Here is a 16,849-nt window from a genome sequence, read left to right on the forward strand (position 1 = left end):
TTAATGCATGAGAACTGCACCCTAGCCAGATTGTCAATATCTTGAGGGCTGATACTTCCCTCAGCCCCTGATGTCCCAGAGTGCTTTTCACAGAGGAGACACAGTAAATATTTGTTGATGGAGTGTTGATAGTACAGATTACTAAAATATAAGTGTATAAATAGACTTTATGAATTAACAGTCTTTTATTATTTACCAGTTAGCTGTGATAACACACTATACTATTACTAATTTATTATAAGGTTACCGTTACAGGTTTTAGTTAAGATTTATTTTCCGAAATGTAATACTTATTCTTGTTTTGGAAAAATAAATATTAGAATTAGAAGAATAATATACACTAAATGGAAAGTCAAGTGAAGCTAGTATAATTTCAGCTCTATGATTTATTTATTTGTATATGGAGTGATGACAATATTGATGTCTGAAAAATAGTAAGCATAATAGTATTATGGAATACGTAATTTAGTGAGCTCCAACAAATACCGTCTGATTATCTTATCAGTTTGGAGGAATTCTCAGAAACACATTTAGAAGATTTAATAAAAGAATGTGTTGGAAAAGTGATTTGATAAGGGATCTCCAACACCGATTTGTGATAGGGAGGTTTTGTACAATCACTCCATGGGCATGTTTAAAGTCTTTGGCAAATGCTTTATCAGGGATTGGTAGATGTGATGGTGGGTTATAGGTTTACATACACAAGGAGCACTTGATGAGATTTCACACAAAGAATGGCTGATTAAAGTAATGAGCCTGGTGTAGAGGGTAGAGAGGTTGAATGTGGCTAATATTTCCTTGAGATGGGGATTTGTTAATGTTACTATCATTTTATATAAGACAAACTGTCAGTAGACAAAATGGTGGTTAGTTTGAAGGGCATGACTCGTTAACATATTATAAAATATATGGTAAGCTTGACAAAAACAGATCTTACATAAAATTTTTAAATAAATGAAATCTGTACTTTGAGACACTCAATTTCCACTATCACTAAATGCTCTGGTCTCCCTTCAGGCCTATTCATTCCCTGTTTACAGCCCATGTCACCTCCATGATATGTGATAGGACTTTCAGATGAATTCTAATTTTATTGGGAGCTTTTGAAGCTTGATGATTTCAAGATACAAATATATAGTACAATGATTGGCATTAAGGAAACTAATTTGGGTAAAAGCCCCACATCAGCTCTTAAAATTATACTATAATCTTCCTGCTAATAAGACAAATATCATATGATATCACTTATATGCAGAATCTTAAAAAATGATACAAATGAACTTATTTACAAAACAGAAATAGAGTCACAGATGTAGAAAAAAAACTTGTGATTACTAGGGGGGAAGTGGGGGGAAGGATAAATTGGGAGATTGGGATTGACATATACACACGACTATATATAAAACAGATAACTAATAAGGACCTGCTGTATAGCAGAGGGAACTCTTCTCAATACTCTGTAATGACCTATAATGGGAAAAGAATCTAAAAAGTGTGGATATATGTATATGTATATCTGATTCACTTTGCTGTACACATGAAACCAACACAATATTGTAAGTCAACTATACTCTAATAAAAAAATTTTTTTAATTAAAATTAAAAAACCATTTAACCATTAAAAAAAAGACTGATGCTGAAGTCCAAAACTTATACTATTTACAAGAGTAACTTAAAAAGTAATTTAAAAAATGCTTCTTAAACTCAATCAGTATATATTTTTTAAACTCATGGATGACTGCAAACAAAATTAGAGCATCTATATAGTTTATATATGGATGTGTTTTCCATGTAACAGCTATTGTCAAATGGATAAAACCTAACTTGCGAATGCATAAGTTATGTGTGTGTGTTTATATTTGTTTGTTTATTTATTTATTCTTCTTATAATTAAGGTTATTGTTCATTTAAATGTGGACAAAGAGTGCCAGGGTAGGGGGAAGCAAATTCTATACTGGTTGACAGTTACATTTGGTGAATCCAACTGGGGAAGTGGAGGGCGTGGGTAGAAAATTGGCTGGACAAGATGCATGATGCATGCCAGGGTCTGTGTAGGAAAGCTGAGGTACAACCTGAAATAGTGTTGGGAAGAACACCAAACATAGCAGGTGCCAAAGCAAAGGATACAGAGTGGACTTTACAGTAAAGGGAAAAAGCCGTAATTGGAAAAAAGAAATAGACGTTCAAGCAGGTGAGAATTAAACAGGCAAAAGGAGTAGTTCAGGACACAATGCTTTGAAAGGGGAGATTCCTTCCTAGATTGTCAATTGTAGCTTTTGCTTTTTGTGTGTGTGTTGGCTGGTAGGGCTAAAATATGTGTGCAGGAAAGCGTGGCTTAAAATAAAGTGGTTTGGGACATGGGGTAGGTAGAGAATGAGAAAGCTATAAAAATGTCTATTAATGATAGATCATTAAAATAGTTTGAATTTCAGAAATCTAATTCCTAAATAAATCTGTTGAGTCTTGTAAATGCTTCTTCAGCACTAAAATCAATCCAAACATTGGCAAATGCCTTAAGAAAAGAAATAGAAACAAACAAACAGAAATCAAGAGCAGTTATCAACTTTAGGCTTAAGAGGTGAAAAAACATCACCACTCTAGGCAATAACAAAACGTAGAGAAAATGAAACTGAACAGAGTCTGAACAAGGAACCAGACTCAAAGACTGGCTTGCTATATAACATTTAGGTGGTAAAAGACAGTTTTCTATACTGTTGAGTTCGTAGTCAACTTGATCTTGATTGTCTTCATCATCGTTGTCATCATGGTAGCCCCCAGTTATCTGACTGTGGTCAGCTTCTTACCATGATTAAAAAGCCTTACATAATCTGTGACCTGGCCTACACCTCCTCTCGCACTCCTCCTGTATCAGGCTCTTCCTAGCTCACTATGCTCCAGCCACACTGAGCACATTTGTGTTCTTCAAACACTGAAGTTTTTTCGTGTGTCAGAGTCTTTGCACATATATGCCCTTTCTAGAGGTCTTCACCCTTCTTTTTAGCATGGCTCTCCTTTCTGTTATTCAGGTCTCAGCTCAGATTATTACCTTTCAACAACATTTTCCTGACTACCCTATTCAGCATTACCCAACACTGCCCATACAATCTTGCTTGAAAGTGTCCATTCTTCTATTTGTCTGTCTGTCCATCTATCTACCTTTGTTGTTTATTACCTGTGTTACCCATTAGCATATTATCTCTATCAGAGCAGAAACCTTGACTGTTTTACTTCAAACTGTAGTTCCTACTATCTATATAGAAACAAAGTTATTTAGAGTGGCATGAGATAGTGAACAGATTATAATGCACGATAGTAATGTAAGATATTTTATTTCAGTTCTCATTATTGGTATGGCACACTTATTTGCTAACCACTAATGAACATCAACTAGTTTACAATCTCTGAACCTGCATGAGTTCCTAATTTTCTAGTTTTTAATCCCTGAATAAGTATACCTAAGCCAAAGTCTAGAGGAGTATGCATAGGAATACATATCCCTTTGTGATTACATTTGTGATTAGCTGCTGACCTCAAAGACGTCACTTTCTATGTAATGACATCAAAACTGAGACAAAGCATTAAGGCCCTTGCTGAGCACAGAAAAACCTTACACAAAGATGGTACTGCAGGTTGGTTCTTCTCTTAACCTTAGCTACACCAGTAAGTCCTCCCTCTTAGGGTAATATGTCAAGAAAACTTTAGTTAGACCAGTTTATTCTTTTGGGGCAATAAGGAAAAAACATGTTCACATAGTTTCAAAAGAAAGAGAAAGTAAAATATAGACATAATAGTGAATAAAAATATGTTGATATAAAGAATCCAAAAATTGTTTTCAAGGGACAGTACAGCAATAGACTAAGTTTAACATTGATTCAAATTTGAATGAAAATAGAGTAATAAAAAATGAAGCATGAAATTGAAATTACTTAAATTCACTCATCTACTTATAATCATTTTTGCATCTCAGTAAACTAAGAAAGCTGTTCAGTTTTCTCTTGGGTTTGAGGACGAATCTTTGCGTGTGTTAATCTTGGAAATGTTGAGGTTATCATCAGTCTTCTTAATCAAAATTTTTATGATTATAGTGAATATCCTTAATATATACGAAGTTATTACAAGTGATTATACCAAAGAGATAGATAACTATGCAAATTACATAAGCATTTCAGAACCTAACAAATACAAATTAAAAAAACCACAAAAAACTTCTCAACCCAACTGGTAACCAAAGAAAACATACAATAAAATGATAAAAGATGTAATTTGATATATCAAATTGACAAAAATGTAAACATTTTAAAATGGCAATATCTACTATTAGCTATAGTGTGAGGAAGGAGGCGCTTTCATGGCTTGCTGGGAGGAGTGTTGAATGTTATAGAGTGCAATTTGGCAGTAGGTATTATAATTTTTGTAATTTGGTATGCAGGCTTGACTGAGTCCAGCAATTCATCCTAAGGAAATAATCATGATTCATGCAAATATATAGCCTTAAGGATGTATATCACAGGGCTGCTTATATAAGAAAAAAGAACTGACAGCAGCCTTTTTGATGGGTCTAACAAATTATATTTCATCCATAAAATTCAAATTCAAAATAGTTATGTATGCAGTACCTAAAAATGTGGTAGACAAACAACTATATCATTTAAAAATATTCATAGAATAGTAAGTAAAAAATAGAAACAACATGATGCCATTACTGAACTTATAAAATATATATTAGTGCATAGAAAAGAGACCATGTGGCTATATACCAAAAAGTCAATAGCAGTTAAGTATTGGTAATAGGATTATGAATGATTTTGTTTTATTTTTTTGCTTCAGTGTATTTTTGTAATTTCAACAGTGAATATTATATTATTTTTTTAAAGGAAAATATTATTTTTATAAAATGAAAAATTAAAACTACACAATTATAGTTAATGATTTACTCTCAATCAGAGATGAGATAATGAAAAAAAAAGAGCAATATCACAAGGAGTAAAGAAGAAATATAAATTAGAAAATTATGAAAGCAACTAAGTATAAAAAAAGGAATAGGAGAGATTCAGAATAGTGTTTCAGTCCAAGAAATGCACTGTGAACAGGTACTAGACCTTTTATTTTTATTGTGAATGCCAAAAACTAACAGTCAACAAAGTGTACAAAGTTTAAAATATGTGTGTTTCTGTTATTTATTTTCTTTCATCAACATCTGAAGATTGATGTTATTTCCTTCTAGGCTTTATTAATGACTTGGAAAATTGTAAATGAAATTAAATACAGTACATAAATTCACTGACTATTTCTTTTGAGTAATTTCAGTTGCCACCATTAGATATGATGTCTCATTATTACTGCTGTAGTGCAGTCTATGGTACTTTGCGCTGTAAAAATAATTTTTGTGTACCTTATCCCATTTATTCTCATCAAAACCCTTGGAAGTTGTATCATTTCCACTTTACAGAGGAAGAACCACAAATCTAGCAAGGTTACATGACCTCCCAACATCCCAGCAATGCTCAAGGCAAGTGGAAACCAACAAAACCAAGCCTACCATAGATCATGATTCTCAAATGAGTAATAGTTTGCAGAACATTCATACGAGACATGAAATCCCTATGTTTTATTTTCCTTCTATAATAATAAACTTAATTCCAAAATTGTTTGTTCTGCTTCTATGAGCGATCTTCATGAGTTTGTAAGAGCTGCTGATTGCAGAGCATTACAGAACAGAGTTTCCAGCTACTTTTATCAAATCATATCATAGTTTTTTCCGCATTTCCTACACATCTTGCAAAAATAATGTTCTGCAAATTATTTTGACATCTTGTTGAGAATTTTAACAAAGCTTTATTCTTCACCTCTAATTTGATTTTAAAAGTATGTATGTAGTAAAAGATATATCAATATTATTTAAGACATGAACTTTAGATGAGGTAATTATAAACACCTATTAAATAAGTAATTAGACATCGAAGAATCTTTGAGGATTAATTTCAAGATCAAACTGGAGACAAATTTGGTTAATTTACTAAAATATTATATTTTTTTGTTTCCTATCTATATTGTGAACTTTTCTACATAAGAATTAGAAAGAAAAAAAAAGAATTAGAAAGTAGCCTCTAAGAAACATAAGAAATAATTTAAAATAGCTTCTAGCTCATAGAACTCCTTTTCACCCTCATTGTGGTTATTTGGAGGAGGGAGGAGAGATGTAAACATCCAGGTAGATAAACCATGTAGCATACTGACTCTGAGTTTCTTTCTCTATTCACATTCAGTGACATTGCCTCCATTTCATGGCATCTACGCATACTTATCTATATGCTGGAGATTCTCAAAATTATTTGTGTAGCTCAGACATTTCCTCTGAGTTCTAGAAACCTTTCCCCGACTTAAGATTTCCATTTGGTTGTCTCATGGGGTTTCACAAATAATATTCCCAAAATGGAACTCTTATATTTTCCTCAAATATTAATATATTTCCAATCTTCACTATCTCAGGAAATGGCAGCACCATATATCCAGTTGCTTGAGCCAGAAACTGCCCATCATCCTTGGTTCCTTACATTGCCCTACCTTCACATCCAGGGCCTCAGGAAGTCTTTTCCTTGTACCTACTAACTCTATCATGTAAGTCCAGAATCAGTCCAGCAGCCTTTACCTCCACTACCAATATGGTAGTCCAAGCCTCCTTACAGAATTTTATCTCCCCTTCCAACCACCCTCTATCCAACCTGGTAATCACACAGCAGCCAAATAATCTTTTAAACAAAAATTGCAGTAATAGCAACCTCCATTAATTTTTCAATTGGCTAACCAGGCAGTTAATGCCCTAGACTAAATATCTATTTCACACACTTCCACTTGTTTATTTTAGAGTTTTATGAAGTTATAGCTATAATACACAGTACATGTTAAAGCATACAATTTGATGAGTTTTGTCATCTTTAAAGCCATCATCACAAGATAACAAACATATCTGTCAACTTCAAAAGTTTAATTTATAGCCTTTTTAATGCCTCCGTCCTCTTTTCCCCACTCATGTCTACAAATAACCACTGATCAGCTTTATGCCACTCAAGATCATTTGGCATTTTCTAGAAATTTATAGAGATGGATTAATACTTCCACTTGCCTAAGCTACTCACAGAATCCAAATTGATTTCTCTGGTTCCATTCTTACCAAAAAAAAAAAAAAAAAACTAGGGTGAGGAAGTTTAATGAAAATCATTGGGAAAATGCCAGCATGGGTTGTCCAGTTTTCAAAACGGTTTATGAAACTTCTGAAACACTATAACACTTTCATGTGCTTTTATCTTTTTCAACCCTAATAAAAATTATATTAATAATGAACTTTCATTTTTAATTAAATTTTTAATAAGCCTTTTCTTGGCCCAATTTTAAAATCTAGATTTGTCTCTCTCTTTTTTAACATTACCATCATGATTTGGGAGATTCTATCTTTCTAGAGACCCTGTGATGTTAGTTACAGAAACTGAGCATGCGTTGTGTGTGTTTACCAAAGAACTAAATCTTAACGATGCAAGGAATTCCTTACAATGCAAGGAATATTCCATTTTGTAAGAATTGTTTGTAGACTTTGCCAACAGAATTTTTAATTTAATAATATTTGATGACTGTATTGTTATTTATTTCAGATTATATACAATTTTGATTATATTGTATTTTTAATTAATATTCTAAACTGTAATTTCTCTTCCTAGAATAGTCATAGCTTTTTTGCTTGCTTATTGTTGCTTTGAAAGGTGAATTTTAAATTGCTCTTTAAAACAAGAATGAAGGGAAATGCCAAAATCCAACTAATTTCACTTCTTTTTGGAATTTGACATTTTCCACTATCTAGGTAATATAAAAACACACCACCTAAATGAGGAGTATTTTAATAGCATCGTTTTCACAACATTTTAATTGTTGTCACATTTCTTCTTTGTTTAGGGAGACGGCTGTTGAACACCCGTGGGATCTAAAGAACAGGTAAGATTTAAAACATGCTAGTTTTTTGTTTTTTTTTTTCAGTGTGGGTTTCAAATTTTCTTTGTTTTATTGCTTAATAGTATTTCTTTACTACTATAAGCTGTGTCTTCTTAGAAAAGTGTTAGCGATTTTATTACAGAGCATGAGGAATAAAAGTGAATTTTCAACACTTTCACATTATTTGGAGGCTTTAAAAAGCTACATGAATTTTCTGTGTATGGTAGGCAAACAGAAAGACATTACAGATGGAGTGAAATTCCAAGCACAAAGTAATGGGCATGTTTTTATTTTGAGTGAGTTCGAATCCTTAGAGTGAATTTTTATAAGGTAATTTTTTACAACATACATATGCTATTACTGTCTTATTCCTACCTCTTGCCTAAGAGTAGAATAGGTCACAGAGTGGTTCATTTGATTCCCCAAACCTACCTCATGGAGAACAATGAGAGATTTGGACAATGTGAGGTACATCCCTCAAATTGGAATGAGATGTGTTGGGATGGTGAGGGGAGGGCCATCAGGTAATGGAGTAGAAAAGAGAACAGGTGAAATAATGGTCAAAAGGAAAACAAATGAGTAAGGGGAAAATTGAAAATAATGTCAATAATAGGGAAGAAAGCAGATCACCATAAGGATAAAGAGAGTAAACAGACTACATACACTTTATTGTCAAAATTTGGAAGAAAGGAAACAGAGGTAGAGCAAATTTAGAGAGTAGAGATTGGAAACTAAAAAGAGTTAGAGACAAGGTATGTAATAGGTTGTACTTGAAAAAAGGGGAGAGATAAAAGTAAATGATAAAAGATGGAGAAAGTTACATTTTAAATTTTTGCTACTTATTTGACAATTTAGTTGAAACTAGAACTTGAGTGGTTTAAAAAATAGAAACATTGAATATTTTTATCTATTTCATTGAGGAATAAAAAAGTCTAGTCATTGTATAATTATTTGATGTTTCTGTGAATCTTGCTCTATGCTCAATTTAAGCCATGCTCAAATGAAGAAAATGTTTCTTGATTTGTTTCAAGTTTTCTTATGAGAGTTCTAAACCTGCTCTACTCTTGAAATCACTTGACTTCTAAAAAAAAAAAAAAAGGGAGAATCCTGCATTTAGAGAGGTGAAATAAGTCACCTTAAAATGTGTTTCTAATCTACAGAAACCATATGTTAAACAATTCAAATTTATAGTCAGAACAGCTCAAATTACTCCTGCATTCGGGGACACAAAGCCCTAGATTTACCCTGTAGTTATCCTGTAATTGCTATTTACAGGCAAAGGAAAAGTGAACATGGGTGCTGATCTCAATATTAATGTAGAGATTTACCAAGGAACCTTGTAGAATTGACAGTTTTCTGTCCCAAAGTGTAAATCATAAAGATTCATTCAGGTAACCTCCTTTTTATTGGCATAAAGATACAAATAGGTAAAAATTAATTCTTAGCAGCATTTTCACAATATTTTAATTAGGAAGTGTGGCTTTGAGTTTATGGTTGTTGCTGTTGTTCTTTTTTTTTGGCGGCTATTATGTGTTAATCATTTATCATCACAATAAAAGGTCTCTTTCTTCCTAACATTTGAAGTATCTTGGGGAAAATATTTTGGTTATTTATGGTCTATTATGTATAAAGCTATCACTAATAGTCCACCATTCATTATTTTCCTAACTATAGAGTAGACTTTGATGATGGTAGAGTGGAAAGTGCCTGTTGACTGTGACTCCAAAATACTGGGTAAAATTTCAGCACCATCATTAAGATCCACTTAGTCACCCGGGGCCTCAATGTTTTAATGTTCAAAACAAGGATAATACTGCCTACTGAAGATTGCTGTGGCATTTGAACAGCTTATCAATCTGAATTATTTGGGACTTGGTGAAGATTAATAGATGACGTACCTGGTGACACTTGGGTTCTAGCTCTCTAGAGTTTCCTATCCAGAATCCCATGAGCCACATAAATGATTTTGCAAGGATTGTTGCCAGTGTTTGCACTTGTGATTCAAGTTTATCATTTAAAATGTTATTGAGGGGTGGGGGAGGGTAAATCAACCTATCATTCAAAAAGCCTTAGTCATCATCATCATGGCTCTATATCTGGAGTGCAGGAAAAGTCCTTCAGCATCATCAAAATCTTCACCTGCTTTCTGGTACTTTATGTTCCTCAATGGAAAAAAAATCTAGGATGCTCTCTCCTATTTTGGTAGTGCTAGGCTAGGTTGTTTTACAAACATCTCCTCAGATAATCCTCACATCTGTCATGTAAAGAATATCTGATTGTCCTCTTTTCCAGATAATTCTCAGAACAGCCAAATAACATGACTAAGGTCACCTAGCTAGAAAAGGGAAGGAATTGAAATTGTGACTCAGAACTCTGCCCACAGCTCATGTACATTACAAAACACCCTCCTACCTTCCTTAGTGAAATATAATATTTTCAATACAAATATTTGTAGAAGTATTGTCACAGTGATTTTATCCACATTGATGGAGAGAAAGCATTTTACGGTAAAGAGGAGGTAAAGCAAAAGTGATTGCTATTTCCAAAAGAGGATGAGGAGTGCTGAAAGGGTAAGTAGTAAGACAGTCTCGCTAACTCAGTATTGTGCCTTGAGTAAGCTCTATGGGGAGGCATCAGTAAACATTAAAAAAATGCTTCCTTCTTGGTCAGTTGACAGCAGAGTCAACCTCAAGTCCTCCTGCATGTACCTTTAAGTGCCAATTCATCTACATTCCTCTGACAGTTCAGCAGAAAGAAACTATTTTCTTTCTACTTATTGACATTCCTTTTCTTAACAAAACCCCAAAGCTTCTCTTTTCTGGCCCTGCTTTTCTGCTGATGGTGTGAAGTCTGTGGTTCATCTGAGTTGGTCTAGGTATACTTGTTGAAGTCAGGGAAGAGAATAACTATTATATCTAAATGCACATTGAACAATCCCTTTGAGATACTAGCCTCTTGAACTTCATTAAGGAAAAAAAAAAGCTGTTAGAAAAAATAAAATGGAAGTCCCTGCATGATTAGTTAATTAATTTTAAAAATAATTGTTTTTAATTAACTTCATTAAAATAAACCTGTTTTATTCTTTTGTTAGACCAATTATCCTAGACTGTTAAACAAAATCAACAAATAATTCTCTTTCTGGTCCTTCACACACACACACTCACGTGCACAGATATACATACAAATACTTAGACACATGTACACACATACTATGACAATATTTTTCCCTCTCTCAATGAAATATTCTATATTATCTATTCTGTAGAATATATTGTATAATGTTGAAAAAGTGATTTTGGAGAAAAGTTGAAATGATTGAGCCTTAAATGTGTTATGACATTTTGAAACTTTAAATAATCCACGCCTATCTAAACCCTGTGTTTTAAGTAGTCATCATCTTGTTTCACAAATGAGAGGCTGTGTTTAGAAATACGTTTTCATTGTGCTGATATCACAGTACAGATTTCTCTTTCCTCAGATTGTCTCCAGTGTAAATACACTGCTTGATAAAGATGACAGTGAACTTAAATTGATTGCTAGGCAACTGTATTGTTATTACCATAGATAAACACTCTTATTTCCTCTTTGGTGTTTTCCTGGTAAGGAGTTTCTGGACAAGCATAATGCTTTCTTTTGGGTTGATTATGATCTTATTCATTCTAAGTAATCACATAGGTATCCTTTATTCTTTTGGATTTAATGCATAGAAAAGTTCAGAGGGAAAAGGTGAGCTATTAGATGGTGCTTTTCAAGGCATGATGAGAAACAGGGATGTTGTTATTGAGGAACATTTGGAGCCCTGTATTTGAGAAATAATCTAAATTGTTCAACATAAGCATATTTCCATCTAGATTCTGAGAACTAAGCATAATCTTGGGATCGTGGGGAAGTTTTATTTACAATATCCACTTCGTTCACGAAACTCAAATAAATACTTCCAGAATGAAATGAGTGATAGCAATGGACCAAACAGTTGTTTATTTTACATGGCTACCTCTTTATTTCCAAGGAGAGTTATTGTTCCCCTGTGAGTCTTACACACAGCTTACAATTTACCTGATATAGAAAAATGTTCATTATCTACCACAACTACTGTTTATGAGGATCAGAAGGCATCAAGAGGGCAAAAGTGCAGCAGCCAAGAGGAGTTCAAGAGTGAGAGGACACTCAGAGTGCAGCCTCATAGTCAGGCTGGTTAAACTATAAGATGCACCTAACAAGGATTCATGTTACCCAGGAACCCCGGCTTGCACATTGACCACTAGAGTGACTGTAATGCCCTTTTGTGAAAGGAAGGAAGGGTTGAGTTAGTGAGACCAGAGTAATGGAACTAATGCTGACAATGGCATTTTCACTACCACTATGAAAAAGCACAGTAGACACTTTCCAGTGCCTGTTACACCATGGTCTTCCCTGAATTTTGATGTCAGTTCAGCTGTCTGGCTCAGGGCAGGGTTGGTCCTGTGTGCAGTGCCCATATATTTGTAGCCATACAATAGTGCTAATACTTGGATCTTCTATATTCTCTTAGAGCCACATATTTAGATCTGGGGAAAAAATCGGTATCCAAAAGGGCTATTTCAGGATAGTGAATGAACTGGCCTCCAGTGCAGCAGGGAAAGGAAGAGGAGGAGGCTTGTTTCTTATGCCCTTAGGGCAGGAAAAAAGAAAACACCGCTATTCATTAAGCATGAACTGTTACCAAATATGGAAGTGAGTGAGTATCCTTTCATATTTGAAGACTGTTACTAGTTCTGTCTTGTGAGTGATTGCTTTTTTGCTATCATCAGTGATCAGTGATAGAACACAACAATGATGGTGCAGCACTATGGGTAACTCCCGTGCACATTTATTTTCCCCATCACCTTGAGAGTGGTTTCCAAGATTAATTCTAGTGTCAGTGGCTCCATATTAATTGTTGTTGCAGAAGCTCTTTAAAATATGTCAGAGTTCAGCCACTCTTGTGTTACTTTGATGTGAGTCCCTAAAGCCTCAAATTGAAAGCAAACAAACATAAGACCTGGCAAGAGTTTTCAAATATCACTGCATTAATTTAAAAAAAATTAACATCTGTACTATCTGCATCCCTCTTTTTAACTCTCTTTCTTTCTGCCCTGGTTAGTATGATTAGTTGTGTTTATCTATTTCATTAAAGAAATTCAGACACTCAAAAATCTTTATTGAAAACTAGTCTAAGACAGTGGCCAACTCTCTGATATAGATTTGATATAGATGTTTGACAGTGTAAGCTAGTGGATCGTGAATGCAAAGGCAAATGACGGTGCTCCCTTCAACAGTACATATCCTAATATTTGAACCATACAGAGAAGGTTATCATGGCCCTGAGCAAAGGCAAGTCACAGGGTTTCTTTTAGCATTGCTGAGTGTTATGAAATTTTGTGAAGTTTTACTCTTCTACCTGATGATACAGGATGTAATGGCAAGGATACATGCCCTCACAGATAACGGTGATTGCAGAATGGCAAAAATACATACATATGGCCTTAGACTTTAACTGATAGAGCTTGATAAAAATTTCAATACTATTTCATAGATCTACCTTGTTCTCATATCCACTTAAAGTAGAACAGTCATTTGATGTTGTAAATAGTTTCCCTGTATCTGTGTGTGAAAGGAAATCATCTTACCTACCATAACTTCCTTGAGTATATGAATTTATCTCTTTTGTAGTCTTCTCAAATACTCTTAATAATGCTTGACTCATGGTACTCACTCAGTATGTATTGAACAGGTGTATTAGTTTTCTATACTATGTAACAAATTACCACACACTCAGTGGCTTAAAACAACACATATTTATTATCTCACAGTCTCTATGGGTTTGTTTAGGCATACTTTGCTGGCTCCTCTACAAAGATGCAATCAATATATCAGCCTGGGGCTTAGTTCTCATCTGGAGGCCCAACTGGTGATGGATCCACTTCCAAGTTCACTCAGGTTGTTGGCAGAATTTCTTTCTGACCGTTAAAAATGAGGCTCTAGCTTCTTGTTTCTTGTTGGCTGGAGGCTTCTCTCAGCTCCTAGAGGCTGCCTGAAGTTCACTGCCTCATGGCCCTCTCCAAAAGCCCTCTCACAACATTACACCTTACTTCTTTAAAGCCAGCAAGGGAGAAGGAGAGCCTCTAGACCAGTCTGATAGCAAGATGGAGTTTTATATAATATAGCATAATCAGGGGAGTGAAATCCTATCGCCTTTGCCAAATTCTCTTGGTTAGAAGGAAGTCACAAGTTCTGTCCACACTCAAGGGGACAGGATTATACAAGAGTATAGACACCAGGACGAAGGGACCCTGGGGACCACCTTCAAGTCTGTCTGCCAAGTAGGTATCAACATTAAAACCAGTATAAGGAGCAGCCCTGATTCCCAACTTAGAGCCAGAATTTAAAATCACATTAGAGAAAAAAAATGTTAGTTTGGTCTTACTAAAGGAAATATAAAAGAGCTGTTAAAATAGCTGTAGAGTTGTCACTACACTAGATTTACAAAAGCACCATATCCACAGCATTTCCACTTATAAGAGGCTGAATCTTCAGGGAATAGGAGCATATTCTTTGCTTACTCTGACAGTGAATAGCATGTGAACCTCTTTCCTTGCTGAGTACATTCTGAGTTTCAGGACTTTGAATAACACAGTTTGTTCTTAATGTACACCTCGCTGTCTACTATTGTTTGGACTGTAACAACCACAGAGGTGATTATATACTATGTAATTACAGACTGCAGTCACTAAGCATTTTACCATCTATTTACCCATAGGTCTGTTTTCTCACATAAGCACTTAATTCTATAATATTTAAATCAAAAGCTCCAGGCTTACTAGTCTTCCAGAATGTGAGAATAATTGTTGAATTATAAGTTATTCCCCCAAGGAACAGTGTATTGGGACATGTGGGACCATGTAACCTTGGAGCAGCCACATCTGGCGATCCCTGAAAAGCTCCCCACCTTTATGTCTTCCTGGAGTTCAAAAACAGACACTTTCTCAGGGCCCTGGCAGAACACAATTGCCACTTTCTACTTAAGAGAAGCAATCTCTAAGGTAACCAGAATTCCATAGCAATTTATAACTCGGGCACTCTAACTTATGAGCATACTACATATGAACCCTAACACAAAGGAGAAGTTTTCCATGCCAGAATGATCACCATAAACCATTGAAATTTAAAAATAATTGTGTTATCCATATTAAGTCTTGGGAACACCCTTTGTGTCTGTTGTGTTATACACACATGACATTTTCAGTCCACCACTAATCCTTCTCACAGGTAACAATGATCCTGTGACAATCCAGTCCATGTGTATCAGTCAGGACCCTTTCAGAAAACTGATGACACTTAAAAAAGGTTGAAGAGCGTTTAATAAAGTGACTCTTTACAGAGGGATCGATAGGGTTAAAGGACAGTGAAGCATCCTGGGCTTACTATAACTGGAAGCTACTTCCACACCCAGGCTCAATAGAACACAAGGTTATCAGCAGCCAGAAAGACCTGTACTGTTTAAGAGGGTCACCCAACAAGACCCTAAGATAAAAAACAAAAAAAACACCAAAAAACCATATGACAACATGTACCCTGGCAGGTAGAGAACAAGGAAAATAAACACCATGACTCCTCATTTCTTTTACCTTCTAATATTCTACTGGTGCCTCACATTGAACCAACAAGAAACTGCAAGGCAAGAGGGCCTGGTTGATGCCATCCTAAAATGTTAAGCTCATGAAGCACTGAGCAAGGGGGAGAAGGTTGAAGAATGGGTCAGGAGGGACAAGCAGGGATTATCCTATATCATGTCAATGTTCATCAGAACACAAAGATAGTTGTAGAGAATTTTGCCCCTTTTTTCTTAAAATTCTAACTTTTGTTCATGGTCTGATTTCTAACAGTTTCTTCCTTTTATGCCTGGGGAACATTGGTCAAAGATATGTTGAATCTGTTGCTTTCACCTTAGGAATGACATCAGTCATATTTCATTTATTCATATTCTGACCTCTTTTCAGAAACCATGAGGCTTTTAGAAAGATTTGTTGAAATCTTGAATGTTCTTCTAACCATTCACAACTGGAGTTTCCCCTGAGGCAATTCCTAACAATTTCCAGCTTTCTACAGGCTGGCCAACTTTAAGACGATTTGATAACTCCAAATCTTCTTTAGAGGAAGACCTAAGGACTATAAGGAGCAAAAACTACCCCAAATCCCTCCACACAAGCCCCAAGTCAACATAAAATTTTCAGAACTCCTTAAAAGAAGGCTAACCAAAATCTGGAGAGAATTTCTAAGTGTAACCATAAATTATAGCATATTACCTAGCACTTTTGCAGTCTGCCGTAGCACTCTTCATGCAGAGAGAAAAATAAAATAAAATAACTTTTGAGACAGACTATTTTAAAAATGGCACATGCATTACAGAATGAAATCTTCCAGTTTTATCAGTGGAGAGACAAATATTTACTGTATCTAAATTATATTGATATTAACTCTAAACCTAATTGTTATTCAACTTGTTTTTTATTTCTAAGCACTCATACAAATTTTTACAAGTCATATTTTTCTCCATGCTAACTGACTTACCTTCATAAAATCTTTCTCTCTTCAAGTTTTATAAAATTTTTTTTAATTTTTTTTTTTTTGGCTGTGTTGGGTCTTTGTTGCTGCCCACGGGCTTTCTCTAGCTGTGGCGAGTAGGGGCTACTCTTTGTTGCGGTACACAGGCTGCTCACTGCGGTAGCTTCTCTTGTTGAGGAGTAAGGGCTCTAGGCACGCGGACTTCAGTAGTTGGGGCACACGTGTTTAGTTGCTCCCTGGCACGTGGGATCTTCCTGGACCCTGGCTCGAACCCATGTCCCCTTCA

At 35.0% G+C, this 16,849-nt stretch overlaps 1 protein-coding gene across 1 annotated transcript in view; it reads left to right on the top strand.

Moving 5' to 3' along the window:
* The window catches only part of PTPRD (protein tyrosine phosphatase receptor type D), a 2,142,992-nt gene that overhangs the window by 1,476,096 nt on the left and 650,047 nt on the right, over positions 1-16,849 (top strand). Inside the window, exon 10 of the mRNA XM_082404325.1 lies at positions 7,945-7,983. The gene's annotated coding sequence lies outside the window, so the exon portion shown is untranslated. The remainder of the gene's footprint in view (positions 1-7,944; positions 7,984-16,849) is intronic.

The sequence above is a fragment of the Balaenoptera borealis genome, assembly GCF_965194805.1.
Source record: "Balaenoptera borealis genome assembly, chromosome: 8".
Taxonomy (NCBI): Eukaryota; Metazoa; Chordata; class Mammalia; order Artiodactyla; family Balaenopteridae; genus Balaenoptera; species Balaenoptera borealis.